Here is a 17,707-nt window from a genome sequence, read left to right as displayed (position 1 = left end):
ACACTCCTCTCGAACGGACCCACGCGTCCTCCTTTTCGCTGCACTGCTGTTGCTTGTGATCACTGCGCAGAGTTGTTAACTTGTTTGGTCCACAGTGTGAAGCAACCTGAACTATACAATCATGTCTGCTCAGTTGAAATTGAGTGCATGTTCACTGATAAAATTACTCAATATCCCTATAAAATGCCTCAGGTTTCCTTAGTAGAATCACAAAACCATCATTAAAATGTAGCAAAGTGAAGAAACTGAAGTCTTACAAGTGTCCAAATATTTCTACACATAGCAGTATAAAGATAAGCCCCTTAAAATGTGTTTACTTCATTTTGTTTCCCCCTCTTTTTGTACTTGTACTTGTACTTAATTTATAAAAAAATATCGTCGCTGTCCTGTGAAAAACACTTATCTACAATTTTGGAAACTTTTTTTAAATTTTCACTTTATTGCGATGTCTGTAACGCAGAAACGTGATTCATGTTAAAATAAGAAAATGAAAGAAATGGAGATAAGTGTTTTTCACATCACAGCGAGGATATGTAATCTTGACCAATATACATTTTCACAGCTTAGTATCAACTAAATACAATTAACATGAAGCTTAATGGGAAAATGGGAATGGGAACTTTTTTGTGAAATGGGGAAGTCTCAAAGGCACCTTATAGGGATGTTGACTAACTGATTAACTGTGTGCGGCTAAAATTTCATAGATAACATATTAATGAAGCAGTGTTCATCATGCTAATATCTGCATCATGCTAATATCTGAAAAAAAAAAAGAAAAAAAAAAAAAAAAAAAAGCAATGGAAACTCATTGGTGTGGCTCAAAACAGAAGCGTACACTTCAGCTGAAGAGCTGCTTATTTTTCTGATCTTATTTACAAAGGCACACCAAAATATACTTTGATGTTCTTTGAAGTCTGCTCTTGGAGAGATGATTGAACTAACATTTGACACATTGCAAAATCCAAGCTCAGCCCATTTCATGTTGATATTTATTTGTCTGAGCATAGACGGAAGGAGTGATAGGTGTCATCTTTTTGCTTTTTGTTTCCGCATTGGTTTGGTATTGTATTTGATCATTTGGCCACCCTGTTATGGCACAGTCCACTGTTCTCGATTTTCCTCACAATACACAACATGTTTTTTTTCCCTACCCTCTTCCTAAATTAAATCTGCACGTGCGATGTAAGATGACGGAATAATCCATTGCAAGATAATATAGGGCTGTTTGATTATGGAAAGAAATAATCATCATAATTATTTTGATTGATTTTCAAATCACGATTATTAAAAATGATTAGTCATTGATTTCAAAAACTATTTATTCAACTACCAAAACTACTACTCAAAACGACCATCGTAGCTTTAAGCGCATTCACGCTACACATTGAACACTTTATTCTTGAACACTCTGCTTTTTGTTAAATACAAAATGAAATTGTAAAAATGTGAAATAAAAGACTCAAGCATACTGCATTGCCTCTTTGCATACATTTAAACTGCAATCAAGCATCAACCTTATCTCTTTATTGTATTTGTTTTATATTATTTTATTTATCTGTTTTTCAGAAAGTCTTGGGACTTACTGGGTTAAACCTGGACCTCAAGTATTGTACGTCGTGCCATATCATGTGAAAATGTGTAATGATACGAACAATAAAAAATCCTTTAATCCCTGAAAACTCACATTTAAATGTAACGTGAAAGAACAACCAGAAAATAAATTTGTCAAAAAAGAATATACTAAAACAATATTTTGAAAGAAATAAAAATAATACAGACTGAGCTTGCAGCGCTTGCATTGGCCCATTAGGGGGAGTACGGGGACATGCATGGAGTACACACAGAGCTAAGAGTAGAAGAAGAAAGTTGCTATTGAGCTCGATTAACATACGTCGTTTCTCACAGATTGAGTATTGTTAGATTAGCGGTATGCATGTGCTCCTACAGCAATTTTGTGTGAATATTCGGCATTTGAAGGAACATCACCCCCGAAGCATGTCAGTGGGATTTTTACATTGACTTTAGCATTAGCACTGGAGATGTTTTTAAAAAAAAAAGCATGTTTTGTAAATTTGTATTTAAATCGACATTGTGTGTAATTGTTTTTCTTGTGTGTTTAGTTTTACAGTAAACTCCCAACGGGTTGTCATTAAACAGTTAAAAATCACGGTGCAGAATCACATGTCGTCACACATGGTGCATTCAGGGTATTTTCACAGCGTCGGGAACTTGCACACACACATACCGCAGTTCGGCACATTAATTGTTTTTCTTTGGTACTGTTTTCAGATTGAGAGAAGCCAAAATCGAAATGACGATGTCATGATAGATTACGCATTTTGATGTCTTTCTAAGCACTAGAAGTAAGAGTACAGTGCAACATTAATTTCTTGAGATCAAAGACAACTTAATGAATCAGGTTTTACATATTGATGCCCCTCTAAATCTCAGAGCCCCAGATGTCTGGTTTGCTGTGTTTGCCTAATGGTAAATGCGACCCTGGTAGTGATGACGTCAGGCATTTAGTATTCCTGGCTCGGATGTAACTCTCGACTGTAGAATTGGTCAGAGGAGAAGTATCCAGCACTTTTTCACCTCGTGTTGCATACACAAAGTTCACAGTGTCCCCACAGCACCGTGTGTACTATATAGTGGCTTTCAGACCAAGCAGCCCAAGAACTCTGAGTTCCTAGTAGGGGCAGTTCCTGGTTGTAAGGACTTGTGTGCGGCTCACTGTCTGTGGTCGTGCGACTCTGTATTTAGGCCCCGGCCTTGTTTTCCGACTGACTGGCAGCCAGACCTTTAAGTAATCTGAATCCTTGACTTGTAACCTCATCTGCTCTATTTCACAGTGACTAATGAGGAAAGTTAGCAACATGACCTAATAATAATGCATATGATAACCACACAATGTTGACACTATGGACTTCCTCCTGACTGGACAATTATTACACAGCAGTAATGTTTTATGACCATATCATGTGTTCATCGTTTAATCCGTGTGTAGTTGGGCTCGATCAGGATTGTGAAGTATTACTTTTGTCACTCCAAAAGGCTTTCCAATGATATTGTTATTGTATGTCATCATAGGCCAAGAATGTCTAGTCTAGTTGGTAGTATGGTTGACAACTACTGCAACTTTTAATGCTACAACTATCCAACCATATATTATCCAAACCGCTTTTCCTCACGAGGGTCGCGGGCGTGCTGGAGCCCAGCCAAACCGTCTTCGGGCAGTAAGCGGGATACACCCTGGACTTGTTGCCAACCAATCACAGGGCACTCATAGACAAACAATGCGACAACTAATACATTGTTTTTTTATATAGCACTTTTCTATATATGCAAAGCCGCAAAGAAAAACTATTAACAACTACTAACAGTGTCTCTTCATAATGCAGAGATAATAAAGATACAGTATTTAAGTTTCAGAAGCAAAAATGGTTTGCTCCACCTTCTGCTCCGTGTCAAGGTCCGATTCATGAACATGTCACATTAATGATCCACAAGTAAGCACTGCTTTAGAGAAATGTTTGAGTGTGGAGGTCAAATCGGTGATTGCAGCAATGGAGTTATTCTAGTGGGATTGTATGGCCATAAACTACTCTAAAATCCTCGGAAATTCTTTATTTGCCTTATCACATATAATAGAAATGTGTGATGTCGCAGTTTTTCAAAAACGCTTTAATGTACAGGGTGTCCCAAAAGTCACTGTACACTTTTTTTCTATTTCATTCTGGTATCATTCGGAGAAATGTGAGGCCATCAGCATTTGACAGCTTAGACTTGTGCAATTTTTGAAAGCATATCATTCCCTTGCCCAAGGCTCGCCAATTGACATTGGAGCGGCGTTATAAAAGTTTTTCTTTTAGTTTATGGCACACTGCTCCAACAACATAGTACTATGCACGCTATCGATGGCAGTTTTCTTGAAACAAGATCTGTTCTTGACAAAGCACTCAGTTGAAGGTCCGCTACTATATCCACTGATGAAAACACTGAACTGCTTGCGCAGGCGTTCTCACAAAGCCAGTGAAAGTCTATTCAGAGAGCTGCACTGAACTGCAGTTCAGAACAGAAAAACTTCTTGTCAGGCGACAATTGTGCAATGCTGCTCCGGTTTAGCGATGGTAAAGACCCAAGAAATTCCCGGCATGCTTCGCAGCACAATCTAAGGCTCTTTATTTGCAGTGACTGCGGTTGTAATGTGCCTAAAGATGAAAGCACAAAGGAACATTTCAGATGAAAGGCCAAAGGGATATTTAAGCTTGAACGTTCACGCAAGTCAAGCAGTGGGTGGAGTCACAGGGTGTGAGTTGTGGTCGATAGCAGGTCTTGAATGAATGTGCTTTATTTTCCGTCGTGATGACATAGAAAATTATTATATAAACATTCCTTACCAAAGATTTATACATACATTTGTTACCATTCTGTTTGGCTCCGAATTCTGGTTTCCCCTATTGAATTGGCTGTTCTTCTCCAAATTTTTGCCTGTGTTTAAGTTTACCGTTGGTAGGTTGTTTTGATGCGCCTGTGTCATCGATCGATTTAATTTATTGACGTCCAACAATGATAGACCGTCGCTCTCCATCTAGGTATGATCGAGACGTGTAAATCCAGCATCAATTCATTTCTTTTCCAGGCATTCCTCGGAACTGATCAAATCTATGAACATTTGTATTATTTGACACTAAGCAGGTGAACATTGCGTGCAAACATGTTGCTTCCCCTGTAGTTTGTATGATAAGAAATGAGAATTATGCTTGGCATCTGCATGACGCTACTGAAGATCAACATCGCATTTTGAAAAAGCATGACTGCATTAAGCCCAGTAGCTCATCCGTTAATAGCGAAAACGTTCTAACTGAAAGCCCGTAGCCTTTTACTTGGCTGTGATCTGATACAACAATAATATTATTAGACCGTCACTGTAAGGTCCAATGTTGCTGTTGGCGTCTCAGCCAAAACTTTTCAGTTGATAATGCTGCAACAACTGCAGCAAGCTTTCTCAGGGCTAAGCGATGCGGCAGAGGGCCACTGCTTATTTGCATGACAATCCCTCATTGCCTTTGTGGGCTGTCAACAAGGTCAAAGTTTGTGCTCCGGTTGTCTGCCGATAAGTTCTCAATTTCAACCTTTTTTTTTTTTTACTCATATTTTGCCACAAGGAGACATTTTAGTTATTAACTTATTCGCTGCCAAACATTTGCAGACCCTCTTTTACCGTCACGTTTGAAAAAAATTGAAAACAAATATAAATTCCTGGGATTGAATGGCTGGACTGTGAAAAGACAAGTAAATTCGTCAATGGCAGTGAATGTGAATAATAATACATACATTATAATTTCATATAATTTCACTTTTATATGTTTTCTTTTGTGTTCAAATAATCCAATTCTAATCTAATTAATTTACCTCAATTGCTATATATAAATGACCTCCGTGAGAGCCTACTAATATTAGTGTGCTGTGACGCTACAGTTCTGAATCATGTGGAAAAAACTCAAATAAATGTAGACAATAGCAATAGGGAACAATAACCGAGTTGGCAAGTCCTTTGTTCCTCTGGAACATTGTTACGCACTGTGTTAGTCACTGCTTTTAGGATGCCACTTCATGCCCATGTATAGAAGAAAATTGTACAGTATGATTTAACTTAATCATGGATAATTTTATTAGAAAACAAACATAAATAGATGGATGGATATTACTACAGCACTACTTTGGTTCTTGGACCACTAGATGCTTCCTTGATGTGACGTAACATCCAAAATCTGTTTTTCGGAATAGGAAAGGGAATTATCATTGAAAGGGCCAACACAACTTTTAAACATTACACACATTACATACACACAACCGGGAAGACTTTTTGTTTGTCCATTTTGTGGTGTGAGACTGTGGAACAGTAGGAGTGAAGGATTAAAGCAACGTCCAAACATAAACCATCTTGAAAGAACGTATAAAATGTGTTGCACAAGATGCATGTTGGGAAGGGAGGATGCATGTGCATTATGTACATGGGAAAGAACATTTGGGTATGTGGGAGGTGAAGGTAAATATTTTTCTGTGATGTCTGTCCATTTAATAACCCAGTTGAAGACACATTTCTTTTCTCTTGCTTTCGATCAGACCTGAATTTTTCGGCTCTTTTCCCGTGTCAATTGTATATAATGTTTTATGTCAATTTATTGGCTTTATTTATTTATATTTTATATATTATTTATGTGTATATTTATTAATACATGTACCACAGCCTTTTATTGTTTTTGTTTTATTTATTGTATTGTAAAGTGCTTTGTTACAGCTCTAGCTGTTATGAAATGCGCTCTATAAATAAAATTGTGTTGTATTGTACTGTATCTTAACTAACTATTGGAGAAGTGATAGACCAACGGGGTTCTACATTAACACTGGCCTGACTGAACCATTACAAATTTGCTGCACTGCACACATTCTTTTGCACGTGAGGTTAAATCCTTCCATAAGGAATGGTCTGAACAAGAAATAAAGCCCTGAAAATATATAATGTTCAATATTCATTTTATGCTGCTGTTGCAAAAAGGGAAAAAAAAAAAACTACATAACTACACAGAAGTTAATATTTTCTTAAAGGCTTAAATAATACAGTTGTAGAAATATTCTAAATACGAAATAATAATTGAAACATACCATGGTGCATCATGAAAACTGTATAGGGCCAGTGCCAATTCTGACTTGTTCACCACAACATGGCGCACCAGTCACCACCCAAAGAGGCTTAATTTAAGAGGACCCTGTCTGAATACATTTCTTTTTCCTACCCCTTTTCGGACGAGCAGTATCATTTTGGGATATTTCTATTATGGATATTTTTCCAGTTTTTGTTTTTGGGTCTGCATGTTTGAAATGAACTAAAAAAAAACCTAATAATGCTACAGGATTAATATTAGTAGTGTTATTGAATATTTTATAAAACACAATCTGTGCTGTACATAACACAATATCGCTCAGATAAGCTCTTTAAAGTGTCATTCATTATGTACATGCTCCACACTATGTCACAGAGAGAAACTGTGGAGACACTAATGCCATTGTTCAGCTTCTTTTAATGAGTGGTGTGTTTTTAGTTAAGACTTACAGCAAAGAGCATTAACTGTATTGATGCTGTAACAGTTCCGTTTGATTTCCTTGTCACTAGAAACCGGGTTGTGTGTTGACTGAAACTGACCTTTTCTTGCAAAAATAGACTAATGACGGACTGCAGACGGATGGCGGACTAAATAAAGGGGTTCCCGTCCATGCTTAATCTATATTTTAACATTTTTCCCGTCATTCGTCAACGGTCAGCAAAACGGGCATCCGTCAGTGACGGATAAACGGACCGGTCCATCAGATAGCCAGAACGCCCAGCTCTGCTCACAGCCATATACAGTATTCTTTATCATCTGTGGCAAAACGACTAATATTATTGCATCTTATTCACTCTCTAGCACATCCTGCAGTACTGGAGTGAAATGTATATTTTTTTTCCAGTCCAACTTTATGAACATATTCAGGATTGTTCGGCCTTGGTGGTTGTCTGGGTGATTTAAAGAAAGGATAGATGTCATTGAAAAGCAACTGAGGGCATCTGGGCTCTCAGGTTTTAAAAGTGAGTGTGCAATTGTTTCTTTGCATGTGTTCAGTACAAAGTGCCTCAGAATCATTGATTGAAACCCGAGTGGGAAGTTCAAGTGACACACACAGATTGGCCATGACTGCAGATGTTGTGTTTATATTCAACCACTACTGAGGCTGCTCTACAAAGAATACTGTAGGCTACTGTACTTGGTGTGACATGCTCCTGTCTTTGATATCCACAAGAGTTCCACCCTGAACACAATAATCTCACGGACTATATATTTTTCAATATTTTTTTTAAACACTGATTCTGTCAGAGATGTTTCAAATAGGCTCTACGGATAAATACTGACTGACCAGAACTGAAATGGTGTGTAATTTTAGTTAATGATGTGTTCGGGATCTTTTCTTTGGCGGGACAGCGCACTACATACACACACCCTTCCCTGTAGGCAGAGCATTATGTGACTGCACAATTAGTCAGCGCTCATGTTACCCCCATCCAGCAAAAGTAACAAATTGCTAGTGTCTACTCCTACTTGTGTAAAGCTGAGATCTCGTGTGAAATTGTGGTATTTGGCAGAATGCCAAAATACACATGGAAAGGAGTATATAGCCTCACTGGTCACAACATTAGGTGCACTTGCACAATCTGAGAGTTGTGACAAACATTCTACCCTCAGAAAACTGGTAACGCTCAGATTTTTAAAAAATTACGTTTAGATTTACAATATTTCTGGGTTATGCTGTTTCGAGAATCTTAACATAATCTTTTTGACAGTGTCAATCAAAACACCATATTTAATTGGAGATACTGTATTTTGATACTGTTGTTTTTTTTAAACTGTATACAGTACACTCTAAAAACAGTTGGGTTATAAACAACATAATCTTGGGTCAAAAAAGGACCGATCCACTACTTGGGTCAATTTGACGCAACTTTATGGGTTGTTTTCTGCAAAAACCTCAAATATGGGTAGTTTTATACAAAACAACCCCAAAAACTGGGCTGTTTTGTACAAAACAACACAAGAAGTGGGTTAAATTGACCCAATTTGTGGATTGGTCCATTTTTGACCCCAAATTGAGTTATTTTTAACCCAACTGTTTTTAGAGAGTAAGTACATAACGAAATACAGCTGTTATGTATTGTATAGTACTATGGTATGTGTACTAAACTACAAAACAATTGTATTGTGTATTTTAATGAGGAAAAACATCACTCGATATTACTGTTTTTTATAAAAACATACAGTAATGACATGATTAATTACAATTAAAAAGAATTTAGCCGATTTTGTCACACTGCATCAATTGAACTTCCATCGTGCTGCTCTTTCTGGTGTGCCCTTTTTGGCCATTCATTTCCTCATCAGTACGACACTAATATTAGTTACTCTTCACCGAGGATAAGGAATATGAGGGAGTGCTGTTATTAGGGGTGTAACAAAAAATGGTTTGAACACAAAAAACGTTTTTTTGATTTACAAAGTGCGAGTGCATCAAATTGATTTATTTTACTTTGAAATGAATCGATACGTATTGAATCCGCTTTTATTTGAGAGATATATCGTAGAAGGAATTGGAACATTTACAGTACTGACAAATTAATTCTAACGTGTGTAAAATTACACATAAAAATAATTGCATCATACATTATCGAGCTGAGCCATACTATATCAAATTGAATCGTAATCTCACAGAGTGGAACCGAACCGAATAGTTGCACTTTCAAATCGAACCGTACTTGAATCGTTTACATAACGGAAACCGTATCGACTCGTCTTTTGTGGGGAGATGCACACCCCAAGCTGTTATATTCTGTCTGTGGTTTGTGTTCAGTCTGTTGCTGAAAGGAGTATAGCGCCACAGTCAGATGCTGTTTAGTGTTAGCATTAAGCTAGTGGACTGTAAGGCAAAGCCATGTGGTAGTTTTAAATACACAAAGTGTAATTCTCTTAGTTCTATGGTTAGTTTGAGCGTAAACATCATGTTCATGTTTTTCATTTAGTGTTAATTAGGAGTTATGAATGTTCAATGAAGGCACATGCAGTTGGTTTATCTTAACTCTGATCATCTTAATTTGTGTGGATGGAGTTCAGAGAACAGATTTGCAATACTGTTGTCCAAATATAAATTTTTCTTCCGCTCAGGCTAAACCAGTTTCCAGAATAGAAGAAACAGTCTGTCAAGACCACAGTTACTGTATGTGTCATGTTGAAGTTACTTTTTGGCCAGTAACAAAGTACAATATTCCAATTTTGAATTGGACGTGATGATTTTCTACATTGCTTGTAGGTATCGTAACTGTTATTTAAAAATTGTTTGTCATGTCTGACGAAGCTTGAGCAAAGAATCATTTTTCACAACAGTCTCTATTGCCAGCCACACTCCTCAGTGACGTTGCTTGGTCTAACGTATTCCCTATAATAAATTGCTGGCTAATTACAAGCAAGTTTATGTCTCTATTTGTTGATGTCCATACGTCATTCAAATTAAAAGAAAGCCACCAAGGTTGGCATCTAGACACAGGAAAAACTATGGTTGCATGACAAGTCGCATCCACTACATCGTTTTTTTTTTTTTTTTCCTTTTTCATTCTTTAAAGTATCTTTTGTGAGGATAAGCGGTACAGAAAATGGATGGATATTTTATTACTTGGCTTTATTACTTGGCTTGTTGATGCAACACAACTAGATAGAGATTTGTCTTATTACAGCATATCAATTTTATGATATACCTGTATAATTATTGTTGGAGACTCTTTCATAGACTAGTTCCACCCGTTACTAAGATAGAAGTGCTTTAATTTGTGACGTGTTCACAAAATGAGCTTAGTGGAGTCTTAATCCTTTGCTTTATCATCAGTGGCCTTATTGTCAATGACCAGTAAAGTAAAGCAAGTAATCTGTAAATGTGGATTTAATCGCTGTATCCCTGCTGCTAGCTAAACTGTCGTAAACATAATACTAATTTCCTTGGCTACCAGTTTCCTTGTAAAGTACAGTACAATCCTCACTATTCGCTGGGGTCGCAGCCCTGCCATGACTAATTGACGCTCACCCAAAAGGTTTTAATTGCCTATAGAGTCTACAAAATGGCACCAAAGCATTTTTTTTCTTGTATATATTAGACACGGCTATGGCTTTAATAATTTAATTACAAAAAAGCGATTTTTTTTCCACATGGTTAGTGACTGACATTTTAGCCAGTTAACAGCCACTCTACACATACACCCAAGTCACTCACCTGCCATTTAAAGCAACAAACACTCAGTTTCAGATACTACATTAGAACGTGTAGATGGTGATGACATGCGGCCAAAATGCAAAGCAAGTTTTTATTTGATAACTGGATAATTGGCAGAATACTTGATTCTAATAATATTCGATATCTGCAGCACTTGTTCACGGTAGAGTATTTACCGATAAAAGAGGGGGATCTGCTTCTATTAATGTTTATGGAAATTTGACAACACATTGATGTTTTGTTGAATTATAAAATATTGTATTCAAAAATTTGAACACGGGCACCACAACAGTTCTCTCTAAATTGAGGCCAAAGTGGAACATGGGACCACTAATCTCAGCACATTTAGCATTATCAAACAGGCTCACATCTCACTTTAGAAATTTTGGGCCTACGTTAGGAGAAAAGAATCTTGATATATCTTCTCAATTATAAAGAAACTGTTCTTCATTAATTGACATCTGTTTTGTTCACTTTGCTCCTAATATGATTGATCTTCCCCCAGAGGTCATTTTTTCAATACACGCCACATGGCAAGGACTTGATTTCTTTCATTTTGTGGTAGACGCAATCACAATCTGTAAAGCACTTCCTCATAGAGTCTGTTGTTTTCAAGTACAAGTAGGGCAATTGCTCAAGATTGCCACTACAAAGTGATTAGCGACCTCACTTGTTTCTAATTTTAGGAGGGCGGGCTTGTGTTTCTCATGCTCAACAGTGGTAACACTGGCTGGACTGTGTGTCAGCTTCTGCGGTGGAAAAGCACAGAAGGAAGAAATGAGGGGAAAAGTGCCGCTTATGATACTGAATCAAAGCCAGCCATTTCCTGTTCGCTGAGCCAGCTTCTGCTCAGTGCTCTCCATATATGGTGATGGTATTTGCATGGTAGGGAAAGCCGGGACTTATGGATCAGGACGGATGCTGGAATGCCTTTTCAACGTGGGCGGGGGGGAAGTCCCCGACCTTTAGTTTGGGTTTAGCTTACGAAACCCTGTCTTGCTTGAGGCTTATTAGTAAACAAATATAAGCTATGATACACTCAGAAGTTGAAATTTCATCTTGGAGAAGCATATTGAACATACAGCAACTTTGTTTGGAAAGTGGCGGATCTCAACCACTATCACATTGAGCGCTATGACCTTGAACCCGATATTATCCCAGTGTGCGATCAATCAAGGCACCTCCCAGGCATCTTTGTGTGTAAGTTTCTGTATTTGTGTGTGCCGCCCTGTTTCCCTGGCCTCCTCCCTGCCTGTGACTGTTGATGTAAGGCTATTTTCTCAGTCGTCTTGCCTCATTAAACCAGCCCGAGTCAAAACACATGAAGGTATTCTCCCAACATTTGACATGCACCTCCTACATGCACAACTTATTAGTTGCCTCATCATGAATCTGCTCTTTTTCATTCCAGACAGGTTAATTGCGGCACACTTGATTCCTCCCTGTCCCTCCCTCCCACCAAACACAGATGGTTTTCCACACGCTCTCTGTTGTCAATTAGTGACATGAAACATTCGTGGGTCCTGGTTTTGTCTGTGGTGCCGAAACATGCTTATGTAAAATGCACAGCATGTATTATCACATGTTTTAAAGTGTTGGAGACATTGTGCGATACTTTCACAAATGGTGTTCAGCCAATGTTTTTAATTAAGTAAAATAACAGAATTTCATAAAAAAATATGCAATGTATTAAAAGAGAATATAATGTAATGAAATAAACTGCTTTTATAAAGTGTAATAATTACCAGAGGTAAGCATCCCATCATGTCCGTCACTGACGGATGGCCATTTTGCTGACCAATGACGGGACATCTTTGAAAATATACGGACTGACGAATGACGGATGTGCCATCGATGTAATCGTCACTAACCGCGCCCGTCACTGGCGGTCGCCCGTTTTTTGGCGTTTTTCTGGGGGACTGACTAATGTACCAACAGACTGACAATTACAATTCAATTCGCTATGAAAAATGGCGGATGACGAATGACGGACCAGCAAAATTTTGTATGCCGCCCTCTAGTAAGTATCGTACGGTGGGACTAAGTCAGGTCACAACAAGAACTGTTATGTTGTATGCAGACCTTTCAAGGGTTGTGGCCTAGCGAGTGATTTCAAATTGGCTGGTTAGTGTGCGTGTGCTTCTCAAGGTGTAAGTTTTGGCTAACTGTAGCTCTTTGCTATTGTTATAATTATGGGGGTGACTGTCACAGCATATCAGGGTAGATACCATTCATATGTAACCTACGAAAAAGAAGGAGTCCAATACAGTGAAGCTCCGCTAAACACGGGGGAAAGAGACCGAGCCTTGTTGCTTTAGGTGAAAATCCATGCGTAATTGACGCCCAGCCAACCTCAAACAACAAAAAATAGATGCCACAAGATGGGAGAAAAGGACTGCTTTTGTCTCAACAAATTAAAATATTGCCCAACAATATCACCTTAAAACAATGAGATTTGTTTTTCTATGAAATAACAAACTATTTCAAATGAAGCCACAATTAATGATCTTAAATTGCGGTAAACCAGCACGATGCAGTAAGTCTTCTCTCTCTCACCAGGCTAAGATTATTAAGATTATTGCACCCACATTTTTCTGCAACTCACATCTGTTTCGTTATTCAAAAACAATGAGAGTTCTGGCAATTTACATCTTTATTTTCAGTGCTGTGCATACAATGCGGATTACTTTTCTCCCTTCTTCTTTCAGAGAGGAACTCTGATTAGCTTAAAGGAATTGCGATTTGCATTTATGTGCTGTGGTTGACCTGCTGGTTTAATTCCACAGAGCATTACGTTTTGAAAATGGAGATGCTAACGAAGTGGAGTTCTTGTAAGATGAAATTACATGAAATGACAGCACTTGACACAGGTGCTGTTTTTTGTTGTTGTCTGTACATCCATATTCTGTACATCTTCTCATCACTCAGTGAGCCACAGCCACTCTGTAAAGTTACTATACATATTTGCCATGTTTTTTCATGAGCAAAAATAGATCACCCAAGCAGTAAGAAATATCTATAGATAAAAATATAAGTAGCCAGCCGAATGTAGCTAAAGGAACCGGCATAAAAATTGTGTTTCTTCTTAAACTACTCAAAATACTCAAGTAAAAATATGTCACAGTAACGGTACGCTGACAAGTACAATTTATTCAACAACTTAAAGGGGAAGTCAACCACCCATAATTCTTTGCAGTATGTTCCATGCGCCTCGACTCGCGTAAACATGGCATTCTGGTTAATAATGCGTTCGTGGAATATGAGTTAAGCAACAAATCCATCCGTTTTTAGCCATCTCAGCGGGCGGCCATTTTGTCGTTTCTGTCAATAATGACCAATCATGGCTCATGGTTGGTCGTTATCGTAGCCCTGAGCAACTGTGATGTCATTTTCAGTCGACAACAAATGGCAAAATGGCTGCCCCTAGGATGGACAGTAACGGGTGGATTTTACTGTATGTTTTCGACAAATGGGCCTGCATAGAACAAATTATTGTAAAGAAATTATTCGGGTTGACTTCCACTTTAAGTAGACAAAAAAGGAGTAAATGTAACTCATTACTACCAACCTTTGATGTGGCCTCATGAGCACGAAACATACATTGCGAAAGAGACACGTTTTTCAAAAGCCCCAGACAAATGGCACATTTTGCTCCTTTGAATCTGTAATTAAACACCAATTGTAGCACAGTTGCCTCCCACTATTAACCAAGCATTCAATGGCTACCTTTAAAAAGTACAATGTTCTGATTTTTTGTTTGCAAGCTAACATGATGAATGTAACACCTGTTCTATACATGTTTCCATTCTTTTTGAGGCAAACCTGGCAATTTGGAATGTTTTTGTAAAAAGGAAAATATGTTCATTTCCCTTTGCCCCACCTAAAAAAAAGCAGTAAAACATGTTAATGGGTGTGATCTGAAGGACTAATTGGGTGTTAAATGGTCTTTGTACCAGAGAGGGAACGTACCTTGGCTAGCTGTTAGCTGTGAACATTTTCTGCCATCACACAGCATGTCAAGTGGTTGATTTTCTTCTTGTAAAGTCTAAATTCACCCTGGGGGATGTTAAAAGCACACCAGTTCTCTCAATAACAGGTTAATGAGTGACTGGCTTTCCACAATATGTTAGTACATATTTATTACTTCTATGAAGGACGATTTGTTTAATACAGTTCCGGTTTTGATCTGATTAGATCGTGGCTGTAGATTGTTTCTCTTCTTTTTCATTTTGAGAGTATGAAGTAGACTCCCCTCACCATGCTTCCCCACTTTCCTCTTGGGAAGAAGTCAAAGGTTAAATAATGGATGATTTGCCGTCGCCGGCCGCACGGCGTGATGTGACCTTCTTCCACAGTAGCCACACACTGAGCGACACAACACTGACTCATAGCGCCTGATGGATGACCTCACAGTCAGCTTTAGCAAAACAAGGAGATGTGGGCAGAGTGTTCGGATGTGGATAGAAGTCGGATCCAAAAAGAAACACACTCATCGTGCTGCAGCAATCACAAAATGTGCAGATTGTGAATAAGTGTTTCTTTTTGTCTGATGACCTCATAGATGTCTCAAAGCCACACTTTTTTTTATTGAATCCTATCCACCCATCTTTTATACTGCTTATCCTCATGTGTTAAGGCTGTGCTAAAGCCTATTCAATTTTATTTATATATATATATATATATATATATATATATATATATATATATATATATATAAATGCATACAATGATTGTTACTTGATTGTATATACTATTTAATTTTTAAGTATTTATAAACAAAATATTTCTATACTATTTTATAGATTGCATATCTCTGTCAAAACTAATGTATTTATTATTTTAACTCAAATCAACAACTCAAATGTAAAGTGCGATGCATAGTAAAAAAATAAACAGAAAACACAATGAAAATTGAAAAAAGTGGTCTTCTTTTCAAAATAAAATATTCCAGTAAAGCTTTCACTTTGGCAAATATATCCTTGAACTGGCTTAAAAGCTATTTAAAAGAAAGGCAGCAGTTTGTGGAGTTGGGTGGATTTAAATCAGAATGTTTGGATATTGTATGTGGCGTTCCCCAGGGGTCAATATTGGGACCAAAATTGTTAATATATTAATGACTTGTGCAATGTGTCTCATCTATTGAAATTTGTATTATTTGCAGATGATACAACCATTCTGGTTTCTGGTGAGAAAATGCATCGTACTTTGGACACAATTACTTCAGAATTTAAGAAAGTAAAAACAAACAAAACAAAATTCATTGTATTTGGACATGTCAAAACAGTAAAACAGGTAAGATTACAAATAGAGGGTGTAGATATAGAAAGAGTAGAAGAGATTAAATTTTTAGGGGTAATCGTCGACAATAAAATCTGCTGGAAACCACACAATAAACGTGTCAGATCCAAACTTTTAAAAAGCATTTCCATCTTTTCAAAAGTAAAACGTTTTCTCAACCAGAAATCATTACACATCTTGTACTGCTCTCTAGTATTACCATATTTAAATTACTGTTCAGAAGTTTGGGGAAACACTTACAAGAGTTCATTGCAACGTCTATTTATATGGCAAAAAAAGAGCTGTAAGAGCAATTCATAATGTTGGACACCTTCACCACACAAATGCACTGTTTTTACAATCTAAAATTATTCAACTGTTTGATCTAGTGGAATTTAAAAGTATTATATAAAGCGAGAAATAACCTACTTCCAGGCAGCATCCAAGATGTGTTTTCATAGAGAGAGGGTAGCTATGGTTTAAGGGGAATATATAACTTACAGATAAAGTACTCAAGGACAACAATGAAAAGCTTTTGCATTTCTGTATTGGGAGTAAAAATCTGGAACAGACTTAATAATGACCTACAACAATGTCCAAACATACACCAATTCAAAAAGAAATATAAAATCAACATTTTTGAAAAGTATAGGAAAGACAAAGATCTTAAGTCGTAACAATGACTATGTTATATTATTATTATCACCAATATTGTAATATTATTAATGTTGTATTATTATATGATATAGAACTATTGTTGTGTATTGACAAATGATTGATATATTGATCATGTAAGGGAGATTAAAGGGTTAGGACTAGACAAGTTCATACTTCTTCCTACTCCTTTTCGAACATGTATATTTAATGGATATTTCATTTATAGTGACTGCTGACTACTGTGTAACTTGTGTTGCTTTCGTTGATGCTTTGTTTCTGTGGTATCTTTGTTTGTAAATTTATGTATTTATTTCTTTGTTTTTGTCTTCACAAGCGAATCACATTTACTTTGTCTTTTTTACATGTTCGAAATAAATTCAATTAAAAAATATTTTTCAGTAAAGCTTTCACTTTGGCTATGGCATACAATGTATTTAACAGACAAAAGGTAAATGTTCTGTCCTGAATGTCAAACTAAATATTACTTTTTGTTGTAGCACCTTCATTAAAAAATGAAGTAAATCAAACCAATGCAATATAGATTTAATGGTCATAACATTAGGTACACCTGCACAAGCTAAGGCAGTGGTTCTCAAAATCCTTCCACCAAGTACCACCTAAAAAAAATACTTGGAAATCCAAGTACCGCCATGATGACCAACATTAAAATACATTAAGTGTTTATAAAAACAAGGCAGAGGTTTTAGTTATTGTTTGGTTTTGCATGGATAGGAAAAAAAATGATATTATCGTAAGAGGCTGCAACATGATGCAGTTTGAACATTAGCACTGTGCTTAAATATAGTACAATGCTAAATAATTTACACTAAATCAGTCTCTGTGCATTGTCATGTCTTTTTTTAACATAACAGGTTGTGTGTGTGTGTGTGTGTGTGTGCGCGTGTGTGTGTGTGTGGGGGGGGGT

At 37.1% G+C, this 17,707-nt stretch overlaps 1 protein-coding gene across 3 annotated transcripts in view; it reads left to right on the top strand.

The window, feature by feature from the left end:
• Window positions 1-17,707, top strand: part of myo1ea (myosin IEa) — a 65,447-nt gene that overhangs the window by 3,149 nt on the left and 44,591 nt on the right. The window lies entirely within an intron of this gene.

The sequence above is a fragment of the Filicampus tigris genome, chromosome 3 (genome assembly GCF_054856515.1).
Source record: "Filicampus tigris isolate MCC_2025a chromosome 3, RoL_Ftig_1.0, whole genome shotgun sequence".
NCBI lineage: Eukaryota > Metazoa > Chordata > Actinopteri > Syngnathiformes > Syngnathidae > Filicampus > Filicampus tigris.
Note: the sequence above shows the minus strand (reverse complement) of the source record. Positions and strands in the feature narration are given on the sequence as shown.